We start from the raw sequence: 13,767 nt of genomic DNA, 5'->3' as shown, positions 1-13,767 counted from the left end.
CAAAGCGGAGAGGAGATCTTCTTTCTCGTTTTGCAGCCTGATGATGTGGCGCGGGCGCCGCGCAGTACATCAGAGAACCGCCGGATGCCCAACATCTGCGGAAGGGCAGTAAACAGGCATTATACTATGCCATTATTTAAGAAAAGTAATAGTTTTTCTGGTGTGTAATGCTAAATTTACCCACGGTTGGCTTTGTTTGGTAACCTGCTATATTATTCTATATTAAATGCTTGCTCTTGTCTAACAAGAGGTCACGTTTTATTGAAGACTATGAAATACCCTGGTGTGTGCAGCTGGACAGACACTGCATTTGTCTTTGTAAATCATTTGACTGTACCAAACTTCAGATGTTTTGCAAAGCTCATGACTACATTTAACAATAAGGATTATACTGTACTAGCTACACAGGCATGCAGTTTCGTAAAATGATGGCCACATGAGAGGAAGTTTTAAATCAAGTACCAAACTGGTTTTGCTGGAATGTATAATTCCCATCACTAAGGCTTGCCATTCCTCACACTGTTTCATCTCACATACTTTCTTAAATTGATTTATCATGGTACACGACTGCATCACAGCATCTGGTGAGTTAAATGCTGCAATGCAGATTGCACAGGTATATCCATATTTATCTGGATCATTTTTTTAATAAAAAGCTTTGCAAACATTTTATTAAAACCATGACCCAAATAAATTTAGTGTTTTCCTTTTTGACGTCATGTAAGATGGCTATCCATAAACTTTAATGGATTCCTCTTTCCACATGTGCAAGTTGTGTCCATTATATTCTATGGATGTCTCTCACCTTTTCCCCTCAGCTGATGTCACTGAGGTTAAAGATTAAAGTTAAACCTCAGTGGCAGTGACACAGAGAAAATGAATGTTGTGAAGTTTTTTTTAATTTTTGAAAAAAAAATGAAGATGCAGACTGGCACTTGATACACCACATATGATGGCGTAACAGGGAAGTCACAAAAGCACAGCATTTTATTTAGCTTTTATCATTCTCATGCATGCATCAGATACCACAGCTAAATACAATATTCATCTTTGTGTTATGGCTTCATGCCCTTAGTACAGGAAGACAGTATTAATCTCTACTGTATGCTGTCACATCCAGGATTGTCTAATCAGCCTTGTGAGTCAAGGACTGATCAGCAAGTCTTTTGCAGTGCCGGTCATGCCTCATAATACATACAGCAATCATAAAAGTGCCTACATTTTTATTTTATTCATTTGCTAGCCTATAGCCCCACTGGACAGAAGTATCCCTTTTCAGGTCTAATTCAGGAATACTAGACAATTGCAGCTGCTTAAATGGTTATGTAGACTGCTTTCATGGATTGAGTAGCACCTCTCTGGCATTGCAATTTCACTGCCTAACAGCCTGTGCTCAGGGTAGCCACACTATTTGCCACAACCTTGCTGCAATATAAAGAATAGGGTAAGTAACTGTAAAATATTTAAGGCCAGCATTTATAACTCATATTTTAAAACAGGACAGCTCAAGAATATTTGGACAACAGGAATTACAGAAAGTTATCAAAAGGTCCAGGGTTCTGGTGAGTAACAGGGATCTGGAGATAGTAATTTTAGTAGGAAAGAGTTTGTATTCTTGTTCAATGGCACTGCATTAGGAACAAGGACAAGTGTCAGAACACACCATTATCCAGAGGCACAGACTCACTACACATACTTCTCTTCTCTTCTATTCCCTATACAGGCCTGCTTTCACACATTCAATGTTATGGAGAAGGCAGGGTTGGATCTTAAGAGCTGCTATGACATAACCAAGGGAAAAAACTGCCTTCTCATATGATTTCTCCTCTGTTACTAAAAAGCAGTGTTAATGATGTACACCTTTACAAAAATGGCTTCATGTTCATATTGATAAGGCAATTATAAAATGCTGATATTGTCTTTACAAATAACTGTATACCCCACATCCACTACATGTATATATATATATATATATATATATATATATATATATATATATATATATATATATACATAGATATATGTGTGTGTGTGTGTGTGTGTGTGTCTACTTCTCATCAGTATTGACTATATTAGTAACATAATACCATTCAAGGGTTATATATCCTGCAGCAGGCCAATCTTAGTGCAGGTCTTGTACTGTCTAAGAAAGGCAGCACTGTATCTTGGTGTTTTCATTCAAATGAGCACATCACTGATTGGAGTTTTACCTTCTGCTGTCTGTAGAAAGGGAAATTATATGGCAAAAAACAAAACTATGCTTCACTGTCACAAATTTTTCTAAAACAGGCTTTCATTTTGATAGAATATGGCTCTAGAGTTCTTGTGCTCTTACTGGTAACCCAGTTTGCAATTACTCACTTGTCTATGTCTGACTTATTTAATCATACTTGTATGTGTCAGTTTAATTTTATTTTATCATACCTTGATATCCCATTTTAGGTCTAATTCAGGAATACTAGACAATTGTAGCTGCTTAAATGGTTATGTAGACTGCTTTCATGGATTGAGTAGCACCTCTCTGGCATTGCAATTTCACTGCCTAACAGCCTGTGCTCAGGGTAGCCACAGCTAGAGTACATCCCTTGCAGAAGTGAATCACTGCACAATACTTACACTCTGAACAGGAGGGAACATCCAACTGGAAAACCCTATGTGAACTACCTAGTCTCTCCTTGCTCTGCCTCACAGTGTAGGTGACAACCTACAGTTATTTTAGCTTTTCAGCGTTGTGCTTGAGTTCAGGCTGCCCCTTTTTCAGCAACCTAGCAAGGCAAAGGAATCCCATCTGAACAGGAGGGAACATCCAACTGGAAAACCCTACGTGAACTACCTAGTCTCTCCTTGCTCTGCCTCACAGTCTTTTCAGCGTTGTGCTTGAGTTCAGGCTGCCCCTTTTTCAGCAACCTAGCAAGGCAAAGGAATCCCATCTGAACAGGAGGGAACATCCAACTGGAAAACCCTACGTGAACTACCTAGTCTCTCCTTGCTCTGCCTCACAGTGTAGGTGAGAACCTACAGTTATTTTAGGTATTTAACTAAATTCTTTACAGCATTGTGCTTGAGTTCAGACTGCCCCTTTTTCAGCAACCTAGCAAGGCAAAGGAATCCCATCTGAACAGGAGGGAACATCCAACTGAAAAACCCTACGTGAACTACCTAGTCTCTCCTTGCTCTGCCTCACAGTCTTTTCAGCATTGTGCTTGAGTTCAGGCTGCCCCTTTTTCAGCAACCTAGCAAGGCAAAGGAATCCCATCTGAACAGGAGGGAACATCCAACTGGAAAACCCTACGTGAACTATCTAGTCTCTCCTTGCTCTGCCTCACAGTGTAGGTGACAACCTACAGTTATTTTAGGTATTTAACTAAATTGTGAGTGATTTTAAGTTGTACTATTTGTAAGGGCCAGCACACCCGTGGACCTACCCCTTAGGCTTCTATTAAGCTATTAATATACTACTTTTTTCCTCCCTTTACCTCCTTTAATTGCTAATTTCATGTAATTTCCAATATATTCCACTAGAGGGCAGCAGAACTCAGGGCTTGCAAAGTTGTTTCTTACTGCCAGCCAAACTCCTCTAGCCCTATGTACTAGCCTCTCACAGTTACCCCTGTTTGTACTCTTACTACAGGTAACTACCCCCCACCCCTTGAAGGACTGTAAAAGAAACTTTAACCTTGCTAGCCTTAATATAAATAAACCTGACAACTTGTTCTATTATCACTTACTACCCCAGTTAAAGAACTACTCAATTTACTCTCTACATAACCTACTTTTCCTGCTATAGAACTCTTTATTTGCCCCTTTTCCCCTACACAACTAAACTAAACTCTCAACCTCTTATGTCTTATGTTAAGTAGATAAAGAAAGTGCCTCCTACCTACTCAAAGCTTGTAAAACACAGTCTCACTGTATAACTGATTGCCCCACACCCCTTGAAGGACTGTAAAAGAAACTTTAACCTTGCTAGCCTTAATATAAATAAACCTGACAACTTGTTCTATTATCACTTACTACCCCAGTTAAAAAACTACTCAATTTACTCTCTACATAACCTACTTTTCCTGCTATAGAACTCTTTATTTGCCCATTTTCCCCTACACAACTAAACTAAACTCTCAACCTCTTATGTCTTATGTTAAGTAGATAAAGAAAGTGCCTCTTACCTACTCAAAGCTTGTAAAACACAGTCTCACTGTATAACTGATTGCCCCCCAGCATCTCTCAGCTGTGACCTGTTCCGTCCCCCACAGGCTCACTCCGCTCCCCTACCCTACCCCCAATTCCCACCCACCCCCCAGTGGTCCTAAACTTATACTTCATAAACCACACCCTCTCTCCCAATCAACCAATCCCTTGCTCCTTCCTGTCAGGAAATTACCACACCCCTACATTTTTCCTTCCTACCAGAAATTATAACCCAATATTTAGAGTATTTTACCATATCCCTTTCCTTCTAGCAAACAAGTATCAATTCCTTCTTTTACACTCTTCTTTTCAAATTACCACCTATTTCAATTTTAGACTTAACTCCTAAAACTTCCTTACATATCTCTTCCAGTCACCTTTAGTAGTAATAAATAAAATGACCAAACCAATATTCTTAGCTTTAATTTCAATTGCTCTCACCTCCACCTACCTCATAACCTCCTTTGAAAAACTGTACTATTTCCATTTCAACTATTCCCCAAAACAAACAGCTATACATACTCCCATACTCCATAACACTCAAACTAACATCACTTTTCTTCCCACCTATCTACTACCTAAATACCATAGATACTCCCACATTAAATATAATAAACCCACAGTAAAGAAAGTAAAATATCTAACCAACTTTAAAAATACTTCTACAATCAAACTAAGCAATCCCTCCTTAAAAGACGGTGACATCCACCCTAACCCTGGCCCTACTAATCCTGCTACCCTAATAACCCACCCTAAACTACCAAACTCTTTCCTAATAGGACATCTAAATATCCGCAGTATTAAAAACAAAGTAGCCCATCTCCATGCCCTTCTAGATATTCACGGCTTTGACATCTTCTGCCTGACAGAAACTTGGTTAAAACCAGACACCAAAGACAATGAAGTAATTCCTCAAGGATATAATATATTAAGACAAGACAGAATAAAAAGCAAGGGTGGGGGAGTAGCAGTCCTATTCAAAGATGGACGTCAAATCTCCACTTTACCATACAACCCACCTCAGCATAGTAAGGCAGAAGTCCTTATTACCAGATTTCAAATTAACCAAAACAAATCGTTATATATCATTTGTATCTACCTACCACCTGGTAATAATATCAATACTATAAAGGATATTCTAAGCTGGATGTCCTCAACCTACCCTCAAAAAACAATAATACTTGGTGATTTTAATACTGACTGGAAAGCTATTAACACTGCTAATCCTACCTCCCATATCAACCTTCACGGCTTTAGACAAACTATCACTTCCACAACTAGAATCAATAAACCAAATAAGAAAGAGAGCACCTTAGACTGGATACTTATAAATAAACAGAATCAAGCTTACAACATAGGAACTCTGCCAGATGATGTAAGCGATCATTCATTGACCTACATTCTAAGGCAAAAAAATGATATCTCTAATCCCCCAACATGTAGGATTGCACGTTCCAACAAAAACTTTAACCCAGTACTTTTCCAAGATGAACTTAGAGCCTGTGACTGGAACCCTTTAAAAACACTACCACTTGAAGAAGCTGTTAAATACCTAAACTTTAAATTCTTATCAATCCTAGATAAGCATGCACCCAAACGGTCCATTAGAATGAAGTCCAAGCCTGCCCCCTGGCTTTCTAAAGAAACCAGACAAAAAATGTTACTTAGGAACAAGGCTTGGGCTAAATGGAGAGCTAACAAAACTATCTCAAATGAACAAACATTTAAGTATTTAAGAAATATTACTAAAAAGGCAATACTTACAGACAAAAAGAACTACTACTATAAGTTACAGCAAAATCACCAAAACAATCCCCAAATGTTCTGGTCTAGTTTAAATAAACTCCTAAACCCAGGCCACTCACGTACACCTACCCCATCCCAGGCTGAACAAAACACCCCACCAAACTGCCAATACCTTCAATACCTTCTTCACAGAGACCATACAATCACTAGCCAGTCAACTAGTCTCTGACAACTCAAGCTTCTTTTCCACCATACCTGGCACTCTTCCAACATTCCATCTGAAACCCATCTCAACCACTCTCATCTATAAATACATCCAAAAACTTAAACCTTATACTCCTTCTGCTGACCAGCTACCATCAGAATACCTGCAAAAAGCAGCCAAAGTAATTTCTTATCCCATTTCCATCCTCATAAATAGAACCATTAAAGAAGGAATAGTTCCAGACATCTGGAAAATCTCCCATATTATCCCCCTACACAAAGGGGATACCTCTAATGATTATTCCAACTACTGGCCAGTAGCTCTATTATCACCCCTAGCAAAGATTATGGAAAAATGCATTCACCAACAACTTTTAAACCATTTATCTCAACACAACATCATAGCAAACTGTCAGCATGGCTTTAGGCCATCCCATAGCACCACAACTGCCCTATTATCTTTTACAGATGCCATTAATAGAAATCGTAATAACAACAACCTCTCTTCTGCACTCTTTATTGACCTGTCAAAAGCATTTGACATGGTAAACCATACCCTTCTTATCAACATTCTTGAATCTCTTTCCCTTGACTGCCTGGCAATTCAATGGTTCAAGTTTTATCTTACCAATAGGCAACAGGCAGTTCTTTGGGAAAATAATATATCATCCCTTCTACCTGTCACACTTGGTGTCCCTCAGGGCTCTATTCTAGGTCCACTTCTTTTCTCACTGTTTATCAACGACCACCATGTAGCCATTCCACAAGCCACCTGCATTCAATATGCAGATGATTCTACACTAATATGCTCAGCAAACTCCCCAAATGATCTACATTCTCTTACTCAGAATGTTTTCAACATAGTTGAAACATGGTTTATTAAACTTTGCCTCCTGCTCAATGCCAAAAAAAACTAAACTCCTTCTCTTCACACCCACCAGCAAATCCTCCCCCATAGAATTCTCTGTCATCTCCAATAATGGTGCAAGTATGTTTCCCGATTCTACCACTAAATTGCTAGGAATTACTATTGACAATAACCTTACATTTGACAGCCACATAAATAACACCATCAAAACTGTCAATAGAAAAATAGGCTCCTTATATAGAATTAAACCTTTCCTAACACCAATAGCCAGAACTAAGATTGCACACTCCCATTTAATTTCAACTCTTCTGTATGCCTCACCAATATATACTAATCTAAAGAAAAATAATCTCATCAAACTAGCTAATTCCTATAATAACATTGCCAGATTTGCCTCCGGAAATCCTTTTAGAACTCACCATTGTCTGAATCTAACGCAGCTAGGCTGGGTTGAATTTCAAAACCAATTGAAACTCTCCTAACTCACCATTGCCCACAAGATATTTTATAAACCTAACAGCACCCCTATACTTTCCAATCTCATAATCTCCTACAAAAATCTAAATTCTCTTTGCTCTTCCAGCAAACTTCTTGCTAGCATAAGCAAGTCTTACAACATGGCTGGGGTTTCACTGTTTTCCAACTCTGTGGGAAAAAACTGGGACTTACTACCTAATGACCTAACTTTAATTTCTTCACTGCCTCTCTTTAAACAAAACCTCAAAAGACACCTCAAATCAAACTGGCTATGCCCCTGTAGCAACCCTGATTAACCTTCTCCTTCACTACAAATATTTCTTCTCTTGAACCTCTACCTATTTCACATTATTTGCGGTAGGACTGTAACTGGTTTACAGAATTCAACATACTGATGTAATCTATCCTGCTTAATGCTCTGAAAATCTCTATCCTGTTAATATGCTGATAGTCTACATGTATCTCACTGCATATTGAATTATCCTATACATATTGTCACCTCTACTATTGTAAATGCCTACATTACTCTAGTAATATTGCTGTAATTTATTGTAGTCTAATTACTTACTGCTTTTTGAATAATCTACTATTGAAATCCATTCATTTATTATGTATTACTATTGATTTTTAATTTTTAACTGTTTTTTAATTATTTTTTAATTTTTTAAATGTTTTTTTTTTTTAATTTTCAAATGTTTTTTAATTTTTTTAATTTTTTAATTTTTAAATGTTTAAATTTTTATTTTTGTTTCACTGGAGCTTTTCTCCTCGGGCCTCTACTGAAAATGGAAATATATCCAGTTAGACTAGCCCGGTTAACAAATGTAAAATAAAAAATAAAATAAAAATAATAATACATTTGCAAACACATTAGAAAATACCAGGTATATTAAAAGCATGCTGTTTCTATCTTGCTTCTCTCTTACATGTTAATATTAATACAGGTGGCAGACTTGCTTGATGCAACATCTCATTTTGTTTTCCTACAAGCTTTTGTAGACTCCTAAGAAACCTTTCAATCAACTCTTGTGACACTTGGTGATCTGAGCCAATGACTTAATAATAATTCCAATGGAAAGTTACAGAAAGAAAAGATGCCATGTTCCTTGGTGCACATGGAAGCTCTAACTACAGATGGGGTGACTGGGGTTTGTTTCGCACTGGAGGAGCTAGGCAGGCAGGCCGAGAGGAATAATTAGGTATGGAGTTTTTACCTCTCCCAAGAAGTGCACTCCTGGAGAGCACATTGATATGGTATTAATCTTACAAGGGGAGAATGGAGAAACTAATTGTTGTGCTTTGAGGTTGCTGGACAGTGTTGCTTGCTAGAGTACATCCCTTGCAGAAGTGAATCACTGCACAATACTTACACTCACGATTTGTGCCTGCTTACCTACAGGAACTAAGCTTTCTTGAGATTTTAGGCTAAAAGGAAAGAAAAATACAAACCACCCATGATGACAGTCTAAATGATAGCTTTTCTCAGCTGATCCTCACCTTGAATGGTTCAACTGGCCAAGAGGTGACTGATAAGCAGCAAGCATCATGGGCAAAAATTAAAACAAAAAAAAGAAAGAAAGAAAGAAAAAGGAATTAGTAAGAGCCATATGACAGAGAAGCAAATGAAAAGATGACAAAGATGCTAGTTAAAATGCCAGAAATGTTGCAGCTAACAAACCTTTCAACAACAAACAACAGGAAAGAAAAAAACTGCCTGTGTGAGTCTATTGTTAGGCAGCAGTGCCTATTTAAATGTTACTACAGAGGAGTTATGTTAAATATAGTGTAGACCTCCCTCGCCCCATTGATTGAACTGTTAGTCCTCAAAGAACTTAATGCTTATTTTAGTATTTCACTCAAGTGAACAGAGATAATACTCAAGAATGATGACAATATACAGGCTACTTTAGTTCAGATATGTTCTATAAGCATTTGCTATACTATCATGACAGCACTAGTGCTATGGCTGTTGAAAAATTATATCAGCTTTGTATTTGAAGCATAAGGCAACAGTTCTTCTATAGTTTGCATCTTTAATCCAAGTGACTTGTGATTGTAATCTTCCTTCCAACAATAACAGCAGGAAATGAAAATACCTGCATGGTCCATGTTGTGTCAGGTGCTGTCCAGTGGTTTATCCATTAAATTACTGCAGTAAATGCTGGTAATACGCAAAAAAAAAAAAAAAAAAAAAGAGAGAGAAAGAAAGAAAAGAAAACTCATCCTATAGGTTTGGACAAACATAATTAGAATGATGCCCAAACTCTGGATAGCTGGCTAAAACAAGGCATCAGCTTAATTAAAGGAAACACTAAGTGCAGTTATCATGTATGTAGCATGGCATACATTAACACACTATTTCATATTCATTAAAAGTGTCTACATTAAGTATAGAGTTGCCAAACAAAGGCAAATGGCAAAATATGTGAAGGAAAACATAAGTAGCTGAATTTGATACTAATTAATTAATTCAACATTGCAGAGCTATTCATGAAGCCATAAAACAATCATATACAATCAGTTTTAGCCATTTGTCCTGAAATCGAAAACATTTTAGATTATATCCATGACTACACTAAGAAAAAAACATGTAAACTGATGCTGCTTCAATTATAAACCTACATGTGCAACAGCCTTTAATTAAAAGTGCTTCTGCTGCCATGAAGAAGGGTTTTTATACCTTGTTTGACTTAGTATGGACTGCATGACACAGAAAATTTTACAGCAAAGCTGGATAGACAGGGAAACAGTATAGCAAATATGCAGCCTCCTCCACCCTTAGCTGAGATTTAGGTAAGTGTAGAACCTGTTTGAAAAAAAATAGTTAAATGCTTAGTCCCACAGACACGTAGTTATATGTCCATAAGATGAGATATCTGCCATGTGTACAGCAATGTCATTAATATTGCATGACTGTGATGTCTGCAATATCCACCTATGAACTTTGCACAATAATGAGCATCAAGCATTTCACTTTCCACCCAAATAGGCAACACTAAATAAATTAAAAATGTACAAAGGGCAGTGCACAGTCATTCTTACTGGCACAGGGGGTGGTGGTGGGTTGTGGGGATAGATAATGGCAAGTCTAACACCAATGAAGTGAATGCGAATGACTAAAATATATTGCCTACTTGAAAGTTCTGCAATATACATACTGGTGTTGTCCTCCATGAGAAAATCAACATCAGTGAATCTCTGCGTATCCTCTCTTGATGTTTCTGGCCAATTTCACATGCCCGACATATCACGTACATTATTATAACACTGGCCCTTTGTCAGGTTTACTGATATGTATGGACAAGGGTTCCATTACCAGTTGAACATCTGACCACAGATATGATAGGAATAATTGTCACTTCTGCTTCTCTTTAAGACAAAGGAGCAATGTTGACTGAGTTCCTGGTTGATAATTTCATTCTTTGCAACATTGTAATGCATTTTACAGTGCGCAAATGTTTTGGGCACCATAGCCATACTTGAGTTGAAAAAATAAAAGAAACATATAATACTCAATGAAGACACAACTGATTGTTAACAAAACAAACATGTATTTATAAATGCATGCATCAGTCTTGTACAAAATAATTTAATAAGCAAAGCTCCATATTAGTACACAGAAGTAAATACAGAATCCCCCCTAACAAATAAAATAAATGAAAAGCAAATGTGCATGTTATGTAAGGAGGACAACAGGTGTGTAAATGACTAGTACATTGCATCATTAACCAAAGCAATCTACACTTTTCCATCACAAATTGCTAAAACTGTTATTGGATGGCCACTTGTGAGGATGGATGTCAACTATATATCATAGGCTTAACACATTGTGGGTCACAAATATCAATCCCTGACATTGCTAGTAAGTGATACAACATTCATCTGCAAAAACTTGCCAGATAGACATAGAAAATGTCTACAATGTCATTTTACAGTCTTCTCAAACATTTTAATGGACAAAATAACTGGTATACATGCCTATCCCTCCAGTAAGGGACACAGAATGCATACTGTAAAGCTATGGGTCTGTTCTGAAGTACACTTCATCAGTAAGGGTAAAATACAGCATTTTGTAAAAACAGCAACATACCTTTGCATCAAGTTAGTTGTGACATTAGAAACAAGTTTTTCAAGAAATTAGCAGCATGCAGTTCTCTGGATAAACAGTCTTCCCTACCACAATACAATTCATATGCCAACACTATTATCTTGATATAAGGAAGATTCAGCCCTGTGGGCACTATGAATGTGCAAATGAGGTGTGAACTCATTAGTATTCATAAATTCCAAAATCTGCACTAAGTGCAGGGAATATAAACATGGTATAAGGACCTACACAATCACATGCACATGCCCTACCTCTGCAAGGATGAGCACTGAGAAGTGTCACCTTCTAAGTGCTTGCAAATCTGAATGATTAGTCTGACTGCAGTATCAATAAGTTTTTCACAGTCAGTCACCTTTGATGGACACTTAATGAGGGTGTGTCAGGGAGAAGGGACTTCAAGAAATTTTGTGACTACCACTGACTAAGGAAAGCAACATTCCTAACATTTATATGATTTGTTTATGACAGCTTCTGCCTGTGAATACAACTGTGTTTGCCATTCTAAGGAAGTAGATTACTCATTGAAACATATATCAACTGCAAGGCAAAGCAAATATCAGTCTTAAGAGATGCATAGATATGAGAATGATGTTCACAAAAAGACAAACAAAGAGGTACATTGTTCATATTTTTTATATTATGTGAGGAAAGATTATCTTCCATGTTGTCAGTATCAGAGCCACCCCCACATCTAGCTAAAAATCACACAGGGCAGATGTCAGAAATTGGTTCTGTTCCACCTGTAATGCCAATTGATACAATGTCACATATTGAGTATATGTAACCTCTTTTTATCTTCACAGTTTAATGTGTCTGGCACACAGTGATAAGAATTTCTAGTGTGTCTTGTGAATGTGATGGTGACCTGGGGTTCTAATCATGTTGGGGGCACTTGTGTGAACATAATGATGTTTAATGAGCATATGCTCATGTTGGAACACAACACAGTTGAGGAAATATCAGAACTATACATTTTAACTACTTGCTTCATAATGTTTCCTCTATTTCAGTAGTCTTTTTTTTCTCTTCATTGTTTGCATGCCACATAGCACTGTACACGCCGGATTGGCAGTGGTCCCTAGCAGTGAGCTACAGTTCACTGCCTATGGAAAAAACTGAATAATTTAATTTGTGCTGCCTTCTGTAGTGCAAACAAGCCTGACACAGGGGCACTGCTATCAACACTCGGGTTAGTAATTAGCCAATAAATTCCATCTTTCAGCTGACTCTTCCTATAGCACAAAGTATACCTGAAGTGACTTTGGAGAAATAAAACAGGTAATGCAGGGTTTGAATCCAGTTAATTGATACATTTCTACAGAGGGGATTTGAATACATATTTACACACATTTTATTAGATCACTGTGTTGTGTAAAACTCAATTATTTTCAGTATAGCTAACAGCATGTGAGGTGCTGCCTGTCCACTTTCACATTATTTGTCAGTGACTACCAGTATAATAATGTGTGCCATAAATTTAATTTCTGATGTTGAAAAGGGATGTGAGAAGGATGAATGTGTCACTGTAATGCACTTCTTGTTCTGGTCAATGCTAGGTATACCCATTGATTAAATTACTTTTCCTGTGAGTTTTTTTTTTTTTTTGTGTGTGATTTTTTTAAATGTCTTTTGCATTTGTGCTGTGCTCAGACATTCACAAACATAGTTAACTGCCGGAGGGAAAAAGTGAAAAATGTAATTTGGCCTGCCTTCTGTAGCACAGACAATCCTGGCAGTGGTGCACATCTGTTGACACTCTAGATAGTACTCAGTAAATAAATTCAACTGGTCAGGTAACTTTCCCTGTGGTACAAGGTGTATGTGCAGTGATCTCAAAAACACTGAAGACAACAGATAGTGGGTTCGAATCCAGTTGACAGATATTTTTATAGATGGGGGTCAGAATGCCATTTGTCACAACATTTTGATTAGGAAAGTCACAATAAATACACATGAATATCATAACTATGTTTAGTGCAAGAAAAGTATCATTGCTACTTGCTATAAAGACCCAATATAATGTGTGTAAATTATGTTAAACATGACAATGATATTTAATGTAGAATGCACATGCATAGGTATGATGTACACAATATTCTATTCTAATTATTGAGTTCTCACACATCATAAGTAACTGTTTATGACAGTATGTGTTATGAATATGTATGTAACCTAA

The 13,767-nt window shown here is 37.3% G+C and overlaps 1 protein-coding gene across 1 annotated transcript in view; it reads right to left on the bottom strand.

Moving 5' to 3' along the window:
* The window catches only part of LOC122809290 (carcinoembryonic antigen-related cell adhesion molecule 2-like), a 443,608-nt gene that overhangs the window by 1,310 nt on the left and 428,531 nt on the right, over positions 1-13,767 (bottom strand). The gene's annotated exons all lie outside the window — the stretch shown is intronic.

This window comes from Protopterus annectens, chromosome 8.part0 (genome assembly GCF_019279795.1).
Source record: "Protopterus annectens isolate FY-2018-M chromosome 8.part0, PAN1.0, whole genome shotgun sequence".
NCBI lineage: Eukaryota > Metazoa > Chordata > Ceratodontiformes > Protopteridae > Protopterus > Protopterus annectens.
This window is presented reverse-complemented; position numbering and strand designations above follow the sequence as displayed.